Below are 17,555 nucleotides of genomic sequence, written 5' to 3' on the forward strand. Positions count from 1 at the left end.
ATTCCTGCTTCCCTGCCTTTTGCTCACTCTATTCGAGCCGTAGTGGCCCCTCTGCAATTCCTTGAACCAGTTAGAAGCCAGACATAGCCTTATTTCAGGGCTTCATGTTTTTTGTTCAATCTTAAACACCTTTACCCTGACAGTCATGTGACTATCTTTCAGGTCTTTATTAAAATGTCACTTTCTCAAACAAACTTCCCATAACTAACCAATAAAATAGCTGCTCCTCTCATCACTTCCTAACTCCCTGAACCGGCTTTATTTTTTCCTCCTTTTGACATCAATTATGTGCTTTAATTAAGCATAACTACCTCTTCTAGATTTCAAGCTCTAGGAAGGCAGAATTTTCTGTTTAGTTTACTGAAGAGAAATCAAAGTCAGACTTGCGGTACTGAAATAATAATGAAAAGAAAGAAATGAAGAATGAAGTTTTAGTGATTAATCTGTATCTGTCTGATTCATATGAATAGATGAAGACTAATCCCAAAAAGGAAGCACATCATAAAAAGGAGACTATTCCTAAGAAGGATTTTTTTGTTTGTTTGTTTGTGCAAAAGGGCATATGCATTTGCCAGAGAGAGACAGGGAGACAGAGTGAGATAGGAGAAAGCACCTCCCAAGGGGAAGGGTCACACTACAATCCCTTCTCCTCTCTCTCTCCCTCCTTTTGGGATTTTGAGAACGTGAGCACACACTGCTGGCATGTTTCTCAAGCTACCTTTGTCTGGTATTCGACTGCCTTGTCTCACTCTCCCATTACAATATCCCTGCTATATACAGTTGTCTTCCAGAAGAGTTACTGAAAAAGTGATACATACAAGTAAAGGGAGAGAGGCCACAAGTTCCAACCATCAGCTCATAAAGTTTTTGGTAATAGGGAGCATAAACTCCACTCAGGGTTGGATAAGGAAGGGTCTCCGGCAGATCCACAAGTGTAGGTGAGTCTCCAAGGAATGCAGTTTCAGGAAAGCAGTTCTGGTACACAGGGATAATTATCAGCTGATGCGGCACAGCAGTCATCTTGTAGTTACCAGGAATGGTGTTGTGGGGGTCTGCAGTGTGAGTTGTCCTTGGGTATCTGGCTTCCTTAAGAATGGCAGAGTAGTTCTTGTTTTCCCCTGGGGTAATGCAGGGCTGGTAACTATCATCTTCTTAAGTTGCAAGTTCTTCAACCTTGTTTTCGGCCTCCGGGCCATCCCGGGCCAGAGAGGCAGGGAGGGGCAGGAAGGCCCCCCCGGCCGCGTGGCGCGCCCTCCGGAGTGGAGGGGCGCTGGCCAGGCCGTTCCCGGTGCGCGGCTCCCTCCTGGGACTCTTAAAGTTCTGATGGTCCTCCTAGTAGAATGCCATTCAATTACTCCTCAGCTATCACTCAAGCCATGGCCTCCCCATTTCAAAGTATTCTTTGAAAATACTGCTATCACAGGACTTCCTAAACAGGAGCATGGTCAAAATGCAGTACAATAACAAATCTCCAAGAGATTGAACTGTGGAAAGCCAGGCTGGAAAATCTCTGGATTATAACCTCTTGAGATACTAGATTATATTTACTCTCTTTCCCATTCAGAAAAGTTATTCATTACTTTGTAAGGTCATGAGTTATGGAAAAAGTACATGCAAAAAGTGAGCATTCAATTTCATAAACGACAAATGGAGGAGAAGGGATTGTGATGTGGCCATCGCCCCGGGGAGTGATTTCTCGCTTTCTGTCTCTCTCTCTCTCTCTGTCTTTTTGGCGAGTGCACGTGCCCTATAGCAATAACCTCTCAAAAAAAAAGTTTTATGTACTCTGCATTTTCAGAAGAATTATAAAGGCTCAACTCCATTTCCAGATTTTTAAAGATGAATTAGCTTTACATGAAGTTTCAAATATGTGGCAAAAATGACAATCAAATATGCAATGGAATCAACAGATAGATTAACCGTCTTTGTATTCTAATAAGGAACTAAGGAATCCAAAACATTTTCTGATACTGTAAAAAGTTATTTATCTACTATACACAGAACATGTCACCTATAAAATGTACATGTAAATCACTAAAAGGTATAATTTGGTGAACATTTTCTCAGTTATAGAGCATACTAATGAAATCAGTTGGGATAACAGCTCTGTCTGCCTCAATCTAATTATAGCACCCAGAATCTCCTTCACATCTAATGAAAAGTTGAATACTTATTTTGGGGATTATTTCCTAGTAACTTTGGTAAGGCAGAGTTAACAATTTAATACAACTAGTATATTACAGTCACTGCACAATAAATCAAGTTTATTACAGATTAAAACATTTTTCTCATTGGTATTGATGGGATGCATCAATATACTTTGATAGTATACTGGGCTTTAATAATTACATTATGATATGAATGTTGCAAAATATGGTTATGAATAATACACCTTACACAAAACAAGGCCATACTGTAATGACTCACTAGATTGTGCTCAGTTATTGAATCAGGAAATCACGACCCTTTTTCTCCCCCAATTATCCAGTATAGTGCTTTGCCCATAGTAAGGGCTCAGTAAATATTTACTGAATATGCTGCCTAGAAAAGAAGTGAGAAGAGATGGACCCTCTTAGCTGGACCCTCTAAACTCAGATGCCAACAGAGCTAATGATCAGGCAGAAAACATTGACACCAGAATAAAAGCAAGATTTGCCAATAATGGCAAAATGGAAACGATTTATGAGATAACCGAGAAAAAGTTTATATTGGGCTATATCTTTTCCCACCCAATTCAGTTTGAGATAGCCCAACAGAGCCACTGCAAGAGATTATGGCTATCTTCCTCAATATTCAGTATATCCTAGTTTCTGGTAATTTACTATGGATCTGTTACCTAGGAATCAATATAAACCTATTCATATTTAGGAATTAGTTTCCACAAGAACAAGGTTGAATTTCCTTTTATTTGTCCTAAAATACTTTCAAACTTGAAGGGACTTCAATTATTCCATGTAGTTTTTTGTTGTTGTTGTTCTTTTGTTTTGTTTTGTTTTGTTTTCTGGAGAGGTTTTCGCTATAGGGTGTGTGCACTCGCCAGACAGACAGAGACAGACAGAAAGCGAGAAATTACCCCCCAGGGGGGATGGCCACACCGCAAATCCCTTCTCCATTTTCCTCTGGGGATCTTGGGCACATGCGCCTGGCGTGAGTTTTAAGCAACCTGGTCCAGGATGCGAACCGCAGTTGACTACATGGGAGTCCAGCGACATAGCCATTCGCTAACTGCTGGTCCCCCATGTAGTTTTTGATAACATTCTTTTATTTTTTTCAGACCAGAGTCAAAATATTTGTACAGTATTCATACTGCAGCACCTTCCACCCACCCTTTGGTCACTCGAACTGCCCTTCTTTGGTTCTTTTTCTGCTTTCAGGTCTTTTTTGAAGTGTAGTAAGCGGAACTGTACTGGGTACTCCAGCTGCAGTTTGATCTATCATTATGAAATGGCTTCTGCTGGTCTACTTTTTCAAGAAATATAGGATCTTCTATAGTTGTAATAAAGAGTGACTTCTTGGTCTCCTTTCATTACTTCAGCTTCTTGAATGTCTATATCTGTCATAATCGTTATAGTGCCAAGAATTGTACACATTCCTCCCTCCCTTGGCCTTCATCTGATCCCCCTAGACAAACTGTATTTCAATTTGATGGCCATAAATCCACTTTCTGTCAAAATGACATCTGGAACGTCCTCAAATTGAATATAAGCAAATCCTCTTGGACAACGAGTATAGAAATCAAGCGGAACATACACATCAACTATAGGACCGTAACAACTAAATTTGCGCCATAAATCTTCAGTCTTGGTGTCATTAGCCACGTTCCTCATGAACAGAGATGTGTTGGGTGGACACAGGTTGCAGGACATTATGGCAGTGGAGTGTCAGGGGCTCTAAAGGGCTTGGCAAATAGACCGTGACTCCAGCAGAGGCTCCCCAGTCACGCACATGTGCACACACACAGCCCAAGGCTTAATGATGTCTTATATAAAACTTCTGTTTTTCATAGTTACTACACTTTTTAACACTTTAATTTTATGATTTATTATTTACATTTAATCATTGTACATCTTTATATCACACAGTATGGTTTTTCAAAGATGCGTGTCAATCAAAGCAGTGCATGTCACTGAAGTCAATGATATGACCATGTGTATAATTTTCAACAGAGAGCTTTACATTCTTGTCTGTAAATTTTTTTCCTTAACCCCTTCTTCCCACCCACCACTAGCCACCTCCTCCTATATAGTGTCTAGAATCTACACTTGCCCTACACACTAATATATATTAAAATCTTTCAGTTTCTGCCATAGAGTGCAGACATTTGCTATACTGAGTGAGGATATACAGTGTTTGTCTTTCACAGTCTGGCTTGCTTTGCTTAGTATTAAATCTTCTATATTCATCCACTTTGTATCAAATGACAAGGTCTCATTGTTCTTTATGGCTGACTAGTATTTCATAGTGTATATGTGCCACATTTTTTTCCATCCAGTCATCCATTTTATGAGAAATCTTTGCCTATCCCAAAGCAAGCCTAGAATTTTCTTTTGGAGAAAGTTTTCACAGTGAAGTCAACTTCTTAATAGATACAAGAATTGTCTGGGCCAGCAAGTGGCACAGTGGTTAAGGTGTTGGACTCCCACATGGATGACTGTGGTTTGAGTCCTGGACCTAGTGGCTTGATACTCATTCTGGGTGCATGTGTGCCCCAAATCCTGAGACTTTGGGAGATTGTGACATGGCTATCCCCCTCGGGGGTGATTTCTTGCTTTCTGTCTCTTTGGCAAACACATGTTCCCTATAGTAAGAAATCTCTCTGAAAAATAAAATAAGAATTTTCTTACTTTCATTTATTTCTTGGTTCACTTTTATATACTATTTTTCAAGAAATTTGTTCATTACATTAACAAAATTTGTCACTAAAAGTAGTTTGTAATATTTCCTATTTGTCTTTAATACCTCTGGTGTTTATAGTGATATTTTAAATTTTAATTCCTGATATCGATGATTTGTGCTTTTTTTTCTTGTTCAGCTTAAGAGAATATCAATTTTATTGACCTTTTTTACTAATTAATTGCTGTGGTCTCAATGTTCCCAAATTTTATATATTTAAACTTAATGCCAGTGTGGTAGGATTAAGAGGTAAGGCCTTTAAGAGGTAATTAGGTAATGAGGGCTCTGCCTTCATGAGTGTAATTAATAACCTTATGAAAGATTTGAAGAGCTGCCTTCCCCCTCTTTATCCCTTTCCACTATGGAGGACATAACATTTATCCCTTCCAAATAATGCAGTGCTCAAGGTATCATCTTGGAAACAGAGCCTAGGCCCTCACCACACACTGAACCTGCTGGTCGATTCCTTGATTTTGGACTTTCAGGCCTCCAGAACTGTGAGAGTCCTGGACCCAGTGGCTTGGAAAACATGCCAGGCTTATGTGTGTGCATGCTCAAAATCCTGAGAGGAGAATGGAGAAGGGATTGCAGCATGGCCATCTACCCTGGGGCGGGGGGTGGTGATTTCTTGCTTTCTCTCTCTTTCTCTCTGGTGAGTGCACATACCTTATGGTAAGAAAAGAAAAGAAAGTGTTCTATTAAAAAGTAGAAGATGGAAGTGGAATGACCATCTTTTTTATGCTTGGGAAGATGCACAGTCCACTGAGCACATTGCAGCAGTTCACTTATGTTGTCTTTTATGACCTAGTTAGCCTGAGACAACAGCTGGGTCCATAGCACCTGGAACTCCTGTCTGGTTCTCCTTCAGTTTCTTCAGATTCTGAACCTGGTGCATGTTTAACCTGGTGCATGAAGGGCACCCTCTCTGATGCAGGACAGTGTCACCTCAAAGTTGAGGCTTGGAACTGATGAGAGAATGATGGTGCCAGTCTACATCAGTTGTCCTCAACCTCTCAAGTACTATTTTGTCCTTGCCTCCCCCATCTCATAATTATCTTTCCTTCCTGACTTCCTGCTCTGCTTCAGATTTCAACACCAGACACACACAAAAATCAGCCCACATGCATTGTGTAAAGAGCTTTCATTGTTGCCTATCCCCAAATCCCCACTTCTTAGAGACCACTTTTGGATAAAGAATTTGGCAATGGTAGTGGCTTCAGAGATTAGAACCTGTGAATGGATTCTCTCAATTCATCCTGTGTTATCTGCATTTGGTTGTCCTATGATTAGATTTTAAGTCATTGATAACCTTGTTTGCAATAGTTAAAGGGAATATGGAAGGCCATGAGATGCAGTAGCAGAACAGTTGCTAGTAGATGTCTGTAATCAAGTGCCTATAGAAGACAAGGCTTTAAGAAATGAGTATTTGCTGCACAGAACATTTAAATGGAAATAGTTATGATGGTTGATTGTGTCTAAGGGTTCTGAGGAAATTGAGTAAGAAAACTAATAAGCTCATAACTTTAAATTTCCAGCTCGGGGTCCAGTTAAGTTACCCAAAATCTTCTATGACTGTCCTAAAATAAACCTTTATCTATCTCCTGCAGTTATAAGGCCAAGATTTCTGAAATCCTCCAAGTTTCATTATTCAACCTTACTGAATTTTGTATGTTAAAGATATGGCATTGATTGAAAAGAAGTAGGACTCTGAAAATGGGATAGGGATATACAGGCAAATTTCTAAGAAACTGGGACTATGGAATCCAGAAATTCTACTAAATCTCCTTTGCCAATAGAAGAGAAAATTATGTAGTAGGGGAAGTATTTGGGGTATCTATTTAACAGAGATATGGCATGATACCAATGTGTTTGGTCTAGTTCTGAGCTTATGTTTACAGATTAAGCACTTCCAATATTGTAAATAGTTGACTCTCTCTCTATATATATATGTGTGTGTGTGTGTGTATGTTTTTGTCGTAGGGTGCATGCACTTGCCAGAGGGAGAGAGACAGAGACAGTGAGAGAGAAAATAAGGAATCACACCCCCCCCCAGGAGGGATGGTCACTCCACAATCCCTCCTCCTCCATTCTTCTTCTGGGATCTTGGGCATCTACGCACTTGTGCCTGAAATGATTTTTCAAGCTATCAGGTCTGGAACTCGAATCGCAGTCAGCCATGTGGGAGTGTAACAACATAACCACTATGCCATCTGCTGGCCCCAATAGCTGCCATTTTTGAAGACCTATTGTGTGTAATATACACTTTGGAGAGAACTTTACATGCATTTAACTTTCAGCACTATAGGTCTATTCCTCTAGGTTAAAGCCTATATGATTAATTCCCACACTGGAGTGAATGACTAAGCCCTGTCTAGGACATTAGAAATCATGAGTCCAACCTTTTATTTATAGAAGAAGAAACAAGCCCAGAGAGATAAGGTGAATTACTCAGTGTCACATAGTGAGTTCATAGGCTGGAATGATTTTGTGGAGAAGGTTAAAAGAAGGACAAAAACATCATTGAAGTGTTCACATTCCCTCTAAAGCAACTATGCTTATGATATTAGGCAGGGAAACTCCAATTGTAAGTTTCCTTGTGGTGTTGGAGTTGTGAAGTATTCCCAGATGGATGTGGAATCTCTTCCTTGTAGCTATAGCTAATACTTACGACATACTAGTGTTCTGAGAACTGTCCTATAGGACATTAGGTAATTTGTTTATCAGACTTCTGGGTTAGGAGCTGGCATGGGATGTTCTTACTCCCTCAGGGATGCCTAGCTTCCAGCTACCTGAGAAGCAATTAGAAATTAGGTGCTGATTGATAGGGAAAGGATTATGTTGGGCCCAACCTTAACAGTGTTTAGGACTGGGCTGGTGCTGTGGGCTAGTGGTTAAGGGAGTCCAATCCCATATGGCTGAACAAGGTTCAAATCCTGGCCCCAGCGACTTAGAAAAACATGCTGGGTGCGTGTGCACATGCACTCCAAATCCCAATGGGATGGAGAAGTAGAGAAGGGATTGTGATGGGATCATACCCCATGGAAGGTGCTGCCTCCTCCCAGTCTTTCTCTGATGAGCACATGTACCCTGTAGCAAGAAGAAGAGGAGGAGGAGGAGGAAGAGGAGGAGGATAGGAAGAAAGGAAAAAGAGGACTAAAAATGAAGACTCAAAGTAGTATAGCAGATTTCCCTCTCTTCCTGTCTTCCTTTTTCTCAATGATTTAGCCCTAAAGTCACTAGTGATGTCAACCAAGGCATATGTTTGTGCCTGCCCAATGTATGAGCTGAGGCCCCAGCAGGTTGAGGGGGGTTTTCGCTTTACTCACTGTTCACTTGTATGTATTGACATTTCAAGATAAATCAAGGTCTACAATATATATATTTAATTGAACTTAAAAAAAAAATAGGAGGGCCAGCAGGTGGCATGGTGGTCAAGGCACTGAATCCCACATGGTCGACCATGGTTCATGTCCCAGACCTGGAGGCTTTCAAAACATACTGGGAGCATGTGCACATGTGTCCAAGATCCCAAGAGGAGAATGGAGAAGGATTGTGGCATGGACATCCCCCCTGGGGGATAATTTCTGTCTTTCCCTTTCTGTCTCTTCTGCAAGAACACGTGCTCTATGGCAAAATAAACAAACAAAAATAAATAAAAAGGAAGTGCTCATGAGCATTGTTTCCAATGCAGTTGAGGAAGATCTCTCTGAGAAGGGGACATTCGAGCAGGGATCTGAACAAAGACAAAGAACAGCCACGCGGTATCTAAAAGATAAGCATGCAGGACAGGACTTTGGTATCTTGGAGAAGGAAGGACACTGCCATGACCTGAGCCTGATAGGACTGGAAAGTGCTAGCAATAGGAGTGTTGTAATAAGGGTGAAGGTGAGGATGGTCAGAAGGCCAGAGGGACAAAGTGCGTCCAGGTGGCCTGAGACACTCATAGAAGAGCGAGCAAAGGTCTGTGCATGAGGGGAAAAGGAAGTTGCAGGATGATGATTGAAGACAGTGTGGTGAGGCCGGGGCAATCTCAGAAGTACAGAACTCTTCACACCTGTATCTTATTGGTAGTCAGGACACCTAGCCCCCCCGCCCCTAAAACCATGGACTACCAACCTACCTCTCTGAGTCTTTGTTCCCCACTTGTCTAAAGGACAGGCCCAATTTTCTGTCTCCCTCCTTTTCTCATGTACTGGTCTTCCCTATTAGACATGAGATATCTAAATGGGTCACTATGGATAACTATGCAAGAGACAAGTATTAATTAGACTACAAGTAGATAGAGATTCTTGAGGAATCGTTTCTGTTATTGAACAATAACAGACATTCTGAAATTGCTCTCTTTCCAGTGGGTTTTTCTTTCTTCGTTTGGTTTGCTTTGGTGGTTTTTCCTGGCCGAGGTTAAGCAATGTTTAGGATCAGACTGTAGGTGGAGCAATTATACTTTTCTCATGCCGTGGCAATAAAAGCAGGAGCATCCACACTTCATGTCTAGACAGAGGACGTGCATGGAATCATAAAACCTTCAGACTGGAATGATCCGGAAAGGTCATCTACTCCCTCCCTTGTCTTTAGAAAATTGTGCTCTTAAAGCAGCCTGGAAGTGAGGCAACCTCCCTGCCATGTTCCTGTTGCCTATGTTGCCTGCGTTTTAAGCTCTTCTGTTCTATTCCTGGCCATTTATTTTAGTCTCAGCAACCACAAAACACACAAAATAACAAACTCCAGATAAAATCCCAAATGTGCATGTGTCTTGCCCCTTCCTTGTGAGACAAAATGCCAGCCCTGCTGCTGCAGGTGGGCAGATGGCTCTCTCTGTTCCACAGGATAGGAGACTAGGAGACACACTCTTTGGCTTCTCGGGAAGCGTTTTGCTTGTCTTCGACTGCCATGCCCCAGTATTGTAGGCCTGATACAGAGGGGCAAACACCATGCAAATGTCTTTACAAAACAGGATTTAAAAATCAGTAGGATGAGGGACCAGCAGATGGTGTAGCAGTTACATCGCTGGACTCCCACATGGCTGACTATGGTTCGAGTCCCGGACCTGGTGGCTTGAAAATCACGCTGGGCGTGCGTTCATAGGTGCCCAAAACTCTAAAGGAGAATGGAGGAGAAGGGATTGTGGCGAGGCCATCTTCCTGGGGGGTGATTTCTTGCTTTCTATCTCTTGTCTTTCTGGCTAGTGCACATTCCCTAGAGCAAAATATCTCAAAATAAATAAATAAAATAAAAAATCAGTGACACAAGACTTAGAAAGATGCGACATCCCCACAATCTCCAGAAAACCTGTTCTGCATTACTCATGTCTCACCCAGACGGAGAAATAGGAAAGGAATTCCTCAATTTATGGTACTAATATTTTCTCCTGAAAGCTTTTCTACAACGTTAATACTGCACATCTAACCCTGCTTTTCCATTAGAAATCAGTTTGGATTTTTCCTTTGTAAGAACCTAGGTCTAAGGAATGAATGAAGCCACATTTAGAGGTATAATACATCATTCTTAAGTGTTGAAAATAGTTGCATGATCAGCTATTAATCATCATTCTCAAGGCAGGTTTCAGAGGATAGGTGCAGACTACTCAGCAAGTGTAAAGAAGAAAATAGCCAGGAGTTGTCTGAATCAGATGGTAGACACCTTTTCAATTAAACTCACACCCTGTTTCTTTTCGCAAGAAAGCAACACAGCTGTCCTGGCTGGTCTAGCCTCTTCCTCCACAGTTTTACAAAACAGCCTAAATGTTATGAATGAGCAAATTGGTTTAGAAGCAGCAGTTGCTTAGTGAATGGGAAAACACACAAGGACCATCTTAGTGAAGGGCTGCGAAGATTCTCAAGCAACAGTACTCAGATAATGCTAATATCATTTAGGTAAATGTATCCTTTCATTCATTCATTCAACAATAATTTTAATTACCTAGTGTATTTCAGCATTGGGCTGGGAAGTAGCAGAAAGCAGTAGATTAAAAGGTAGCTCAGTGGTTAAGGTGCTGGACTCCCACATGGCTGACTGCAGTTCGAGTCCTGGCCCTGGCAGTTTGATTTCTCACTTTCTCTGTCTTGTCTCTCTCTGGCCTAATTTAAAAATAATAATAACAATAATAAATAAAAATTTAAAAGTAAGTAAATAAATAAAGTTAAATAAGATCATTCTTTTTTAAAAAGGAGTGCCAGTGGGGCTAGTAGATGGTGTGGTGGTTGAGGTGCTGGACTCCCACATGGCTGACTCTGGCTCTAGTCCTGGACCGAGTGGCTTACCTTCTCATTTTCTCTCTCTCTTTCTGTGTCTCTCTGGTGAGCACATGTGCCCTATAACAAATTAAAATAACAATGATAATATAATTAAATAATTCTTTCTTAAAAAGAAAAGTATCAGAGGTCAGCAGGTGGCATGGTGGTTAAGGTGCTAAACTCTAACATGGCCAATGGCAGTTCGAGTCCCAGACCTGGCAGCTTACTCTCTCTCTCTCTCTCTCTTTCTTTCTCTGGTGAGTACATGTGCCCTATAGCAAATGAAAAATAATAATAATGATAATAAAATTAAATAATTATCTTTAAAAGCATCAAGTACAGTAAATATTTTGATAGAAGGGCTTCAAGATTGAAAGTCAGCAAGGACCTAATAGCCTTGAAAGAGGTCTTCCAAAAGGATGCACCACTTAACTAGAGGTCTGAAGATGACAGGCAGGGGGGGTCAGTAGAAGAGGATTTGGGGTAGAAAGAAATAGATGGAATAAGGTTAGGAGTGGAAGAGCACAGAACAGTCAAGAAGAAGCCTGAGGCCCTGCAGATGGTGTAATGGTTACGTCATTGGACTCCCACATAGTTCACCATGATTTTAGTCTCAGATCCAACGACTTAAAACTCATGCCAGGAGTGTGTGTGTGTGTGTGTGTGTGTGTGTATGTGTATGTGTTTGTGTGTGTGTGTGTGTGTGTGTGTGTATGTGTATGTGTTTGTGTGTGTGTGTGTGTGTGTGTGTGTATGTGTATGTGTTTGTGTGTGTGTGTGTGTGTGTGTGTGTGCCCAAGACCCCGAAAGGAGAACAGAGAAGGTATTGTGGTGTGGCCATCCCCCCCAATGGAGGGGAGTGATTTCTTGCTTTCTTTCTCTCTGGTGAGTGCACACCCCCTATAGCAAAAACCTCTCTTTAAAAAGAAAGAAAGAAAGAAGCCTGAAAAGAGATCAAGAGAGGAGAACGCAGCGAGGCCTGATCCTGGATTGCTTCACTGGGCCTCTGAAAAGAGTGTGGGTTTTATTCTAAGAGCAATGGGAAGACACCAGAGAGGACATTCAATAAGGAGCTCAGGTTAGATTTGTGCAGAAGTATCCTGCTGACAGCCTTGAGCATGGACAGGGGCGGTGGGACTAAACTTGGGGGTCAGCAGTGCATAGATGGGAACAGATCTGTGAGAGACATGACCCATTCAGTGTGTGTCAAGTGAGAAAAGAGCTAAGGACAGAACCTTCAGAAATACGTAAGGGCCAAGGAGAAGAAGCAGGACCAATAAACAAAACCTAGAAGGATCCAGAAAAATGAGGCTAACAGGGAGGATGTTGCTTCGTAGGAACTAAGGGAAGCGTGCTGTGAAAGGGAGAGGACTGTCAAGGGGACAAAGGTCACCAAGAAGCCAAGCACAGTAAGGGCTGAGGAACATCTAATGGGTTGATCACAGGGCGGTCAAAAACAAGCTGGATCAAAGCAGAGTCAGCAGAGAGGAAAGAGCAGAAGCCAGACTGTCGCAAGAGGTTTAATGTGGGCATGGAGATGGCTCTTGAAGAAGTACAGACTCTGGGACCAGCAGCTGGCATAATGGCTATGTCACTGGATTCCCATGTAGTCGACGGTGGTTCAAGTCCCAGACCTGGTGACTTAAACTCTCACTGATGTCATGTACGTGCATACCCAAGGTCCCGAGAGGAGAATGGAGGAGAAGGGATTGTGGCATGGCCATCCTCCCTGGGGGATGATTTCTCGCTTTCTGTCTCTCTGTCTCTCTCTGTTTTTCTGGCGAGCACATACGTCCTATAGCGAAAACCTCTCCAAAAAAAAAACCAGAAAGAAAAGAAATACAGACCCAAATGTGGGGACAGAAAACACCAGCAGTGGACGGATGACAGGGGCTGGATCAAGATGGAAGATGTTTTATACATATGGACAATGGGGAGACATTTAGGTACAGAAGGAAGGGACAAAATGAGTGGAAGAGGTTGGAGGAAGTCCAGATGGCCTTTGAGAGGCTGGCAAGGCTGACATTCAGAGGACAAGTAAAGCGAGACCTCTGGACGGAGGACAGGAGTTTCTGCTGTCGGGGGTGTCAGAAGAAAAGGGGCATGGACCCTGGTATGCATGCGGGCTCAGCAGTCGGGTAAATCTGAGCCTTCCTGCCTAGTGACTCTCATCTTCTCTGTACTAGGAAGTACCTTTTCCTATGTTCCCATAAGGAAAAGCTTAAAGTCCTTTTCAATGAGGAAGTTTTCAACAAGTAGTCACAGAATTGAGAGAGGAATAGGAAATGTTTAAAATGTTGAGTTTTAAGAAGCAAATTTAGGCCAATTTAATTCATGACCAAGAAAGAGAATGAAAGTAAGACATTTACTACGAAAATTCTGCCTGTAACAATTGCTAGTGGAAGCAGTTAAAACAGGAAGTCAGGGGCCAGATGGTGTAACAGTTAAATAAGACATTCTGAAAGGCAGTCCCGGCTGGGAAGGTTCCCAGTTCGAGTCTGGAGGCTGGTGGACTACTCCGGACATATGCTTGCTCATGACCCAGGGCTGGCTGAAGCGGGGAGTAAATTGTAATGTCAAGACACTGTTGGGGTCTGCCTCTCCCTCTCTTGCTCATGAAAGAAGTAAACTTAAAAAATTTGAAGTAAGGGATCCAACAAATTGTACCGTGGCTACATTGCTGGACTCCCACGTGGCCAACAGTGGTTTGAGTCTCAGACTCAGTGGCTTGAAAACCATGCCGGGCATGTGTGTGCATGTATGCCCAAAATCCCAGGAGGAGAATGGAGGAGAAGGGACTGGCATGGCCATTCCCCCTGGAGGTGATTTTGCACTTTTCCTCTCCCTGTATGTGTGTCTCTCTCTCTGATGAGTGTATACACCCTATGACAAAAACCTCTAGAAAAACAAAATTCGAAGTGAAACTGTACATCTTATTCTAATAAACATTTTATGATCAAATCTAGTGGTTAGGTGACTTGAAATAATTCACCTTACGTATCCGGTTTCTTTTTTAATCTGGGCAGTTGAATGAATATGTAACTATCCATTGCAGTAGGAGTGTATGAAAATTAGCTTTATAGATCTGGATGATAATTAACACAATAACCTGAACTTAATTGGATTCTCCTAATAAATGCTGACAATAAGCAAGTGGTTTCTTTGATATTCACTTTAAGCGCATACTAATATCACAGCACGCCCCAATAAGAATATATACAAATAAAGTCAGTGAAGTTTGAAGAAATCGAACAGGATGAATAAATCATATCCATATGGAATCCATCCTGGCGGTGGGGATAGGACACAGGAAGGCAAACTGTTTCCTCCTAATATCATCATAAAGAATTCAATGTTCCAAATCATCCAAAGTGAATCCTCCTCCCTGGATCCCTGGAGCTATGATCTTGTGTGTGTGTGTGTGTGTGTGTGCATGTGTGTGTTTTAGGTTTTTGCTAGAGAGCGTGTGCACTTGCAAGAGACAGAGGGGTGAAGTGCAATCCCCTCTCCCCCATTCTCCTCCTGAGATTTTGGGCACACATGCACATGTACCTGGCATGATTTTCAAGCTCCCAGGTCTAGGGCTAGAACCTTGGTTGGCCATGTGGGAGTCTAGTGTCTTAACCATCACGCCACCTGCTGGCTCCTTGTGGTATTGCTTCTGGTAGGAGGAAGAGCTAGTCTTCTAAGTTCAGAGGCTTCCTCAACAGTAACGGCCGAAGTTAACCTTGTTGTAACTCCGCCTACAAGTTATCTTCCCAACCCAGGTACATAGGAAAACGGGATGTGCTGCCCAGGGTTCTGTGGAATAACATTCCTTTGACAGAGCTCCTTGAGAATAATTTTTGCAAAATTTCCCTCTTTTTCATTGTCTTTCATAGCAAGGTAGGGAGTTAACTTGAAACCAAATATAAGGCATAGAAACTCTCCCTGGCCATTCTTCAATTGCTTTTTAATTTGCTATAGGGCACATGTTCTTGGCAAAGGAGAGAGAAGTAGAGTGAGAAAGCACCCCCGAGGGAATAGCACACTGCGATCTCTTCTCCTCCACTCTCCCCTGGGGACCCTTGGCGCACACACACACCCACACACACACACAAGTGGTCAGGTCTGGACCAAACCATGCAGCCGGCTTCGTTGGGGACTCAGCTGCCCTCACTATCATGCCACTAGCTGGCCTGCACCCCATTCCTATTTTTATTTTTATTATTATTTCAATTTCTTTTATATTCTATCACGTAGTAACGCAATTGCAAAGTGAAAATTCCAACATGTGTACATTTTGCACGGGTCCAGTTAACAATACTATAACGTTACTCCTCAACAGATAATAACCCACTTCTTTGTCCCATAAATGTCTTGCTTCTCTATTTTGCTCTTTAATGTCTTTGCTCAGACTCTCCTCCTTCACCCTCCCTCTTCCCACACTGTATCCTGTATTCACCAACATTTACCGTGGTTCTTAGAGTGTGGACAATTGGACAATTGGTATATTTAAGTGGAGACATACAATGTCTCTCTTTCATAGCCTGGCTTGCTTCACTCAGCAGTAAATCTTCCATATTCCTCCACTTTCTGCCAAAAGTCAGTGTCTTGTTGTTTTTTTATGGCTGAGTAATATTCCATAGAGTATATATACCACACTTTTCCAATCCATTCATCAGTTTGTGGACATTTAGGTTGGTTCCATGTCTTAGCAATTGTGAATAATGTATCAATAGTTGTTTGATTTTATTTTGTTTCTTCATTTGTTTTAAACTGCTTTGCTGGGTAAAATCAATACACAAAACCTGCACAGATGGTGGCTCCATGGTAAAACACAGTTCCCTGCAAGGCTGACCACATGGTCTTGCCCTCCCACGTGGGGAGCTATCCCTGAGTACACACAGGCCTGGGACTGGGCTGTCTAAGGCTGGGGGTTGGTCATGGCACTGAGACCCTATCAGAAGTGCTCCGCCTCTCTCTATTAGAATTTAAAGTGAAACAGGAGCCAGCAGGTGGTGTGTGCTGTGGTGGTGGTTAAAGACTCTGGATCCCCGCATGCCTGATGGCGGTTCGAGTCCCAAACTGAGCAGCTTGCTTTCTCGCTTTCCCTCTCTCTCTGTCTCTGTCTGGTCAAATTGAAAACTAATAATAACAAATGGAATTAAATAAATAAATAATTTTTTAAAAAAGAATTTAAAACAAAACAAAACAAAAACTTAAAAAACCCTCCACAGGGGCCAGCAGATGGTGTGGTGGTTGAGGTGCAGGCCGACTGTGGTTTGAGTCCCAGACCTGCTGGCTTGCTTTCTCACTTTCCCTGTCTCTTTTTCTTTGTTTCTCTCTGGTGAGTGCACATGCCCTGTAGCATAGTTAAAATATAATAATAATAAATAAAATTTTAATAAATTCTGCATGTATCTAATGTGTACAATATGATGAGTATGCATACACACATACACACATGCATGCATTCACATACATACATACACACATACACATACATTATACACACACACACACACACCCATGAAACACAACCACAGTCAAGGTAGCAGCATGCCCGTCACCTCCAAAGCTTTCTTTGTGTTCCTTTGCTTGTTTTAGGTTTTTTTTGGGGGGTGGTAATTCTAAATAAATGACAATGACGTTGGATTTTGTGCAACAGACTTGGAAACCATGCTCACATGAGTTCTATTCCAGGGGAAGTGGCAGGAACAACTGACGTCAGCCCCGTGTCCCTTTGTCACCTTGGAGCAAGTCATTCACCATGGCAGTGAGGGAACAGACGTCTACCGCTTTCTGGAAGGTCACTACCCTGGCTCCTCAGGAACGGACTCCCATAGGTCACCACCCTGGCTCCTCAGGAACGGACTCCCATAGGTCACCACCCTGGCTCCTCAGGAATGGACTCCCATAGGTCACCACCCTGGCTCCTCAGGAATGGACTCCCATAGGTCACCACCCTGGCTCCTCAAGAATGGACTCCCATAGGTCACCACTGGGTATCCTCAGGAACAGACTCCCATAGGTCACCACCCTGGCTCCTCAGGAACGGACTCCCATAGGTCACCACCCTGGCTCCTCAGGAACAGACTCCCATAGGTCACCACCCTGGCTCCTCAGGAACAGACTCCCATAGGTCACCACTGGGTATCCTCAGGCCTGTAACACCTTGGCCATTCTCCCACCCTTCTGGGCTCTATTTCAGACCACGACCCACAAGCTGTGCAGCTGGAGACTGGATATCACTGGAGGGGCCAGGAGTGACCACCAAGAAAGCCACACGCACACTCTTCTTTCTTCATTGTTTTGTGGAAGTCTAGCTAACTACATCTCCTTCCTGGGAGGCTTTCTCCGCCCCACCTGCTCTGGCTCCCTCATTCTTCTTGACCTTCATGTACTTAATTACTTGGAAATGTCAGGCCTGCCCTTGCTCAGGGTATG

At 42.6% G+C, this 17,555-nt stretch overlaps 1 pseudogene; it reads right to left on the reverse strand.

The window, feature by feature from the left end:
* Nucleotides 1-3,370: 3,370 nt before the first annotated feature.
* On the reverse strand, nucleotides 3,371-3,972 carry LOC102470401 (serine/arginine-rich splicing factor 10 pseudogene; annotated as a pseudogene).
* Nucleotides 3,973-17,555: the final 13,583 nt, after the last annotated feature.

Source organism: Tupaia chinensis, unplaced genomic scaffold (assembly GCF_000334495.1).
Source record: "Tupaia chinensis unplaced genomic scaffold, TupChi_1.0 Scaffold000247_1, whole genome shotgun sequence".
Lineage (NCBI taxonomy): Eukaryota > Metazoa > Chordata > Mammalia > Scandentia > Tupaiidae > Tupaia > Tupaia belangeri.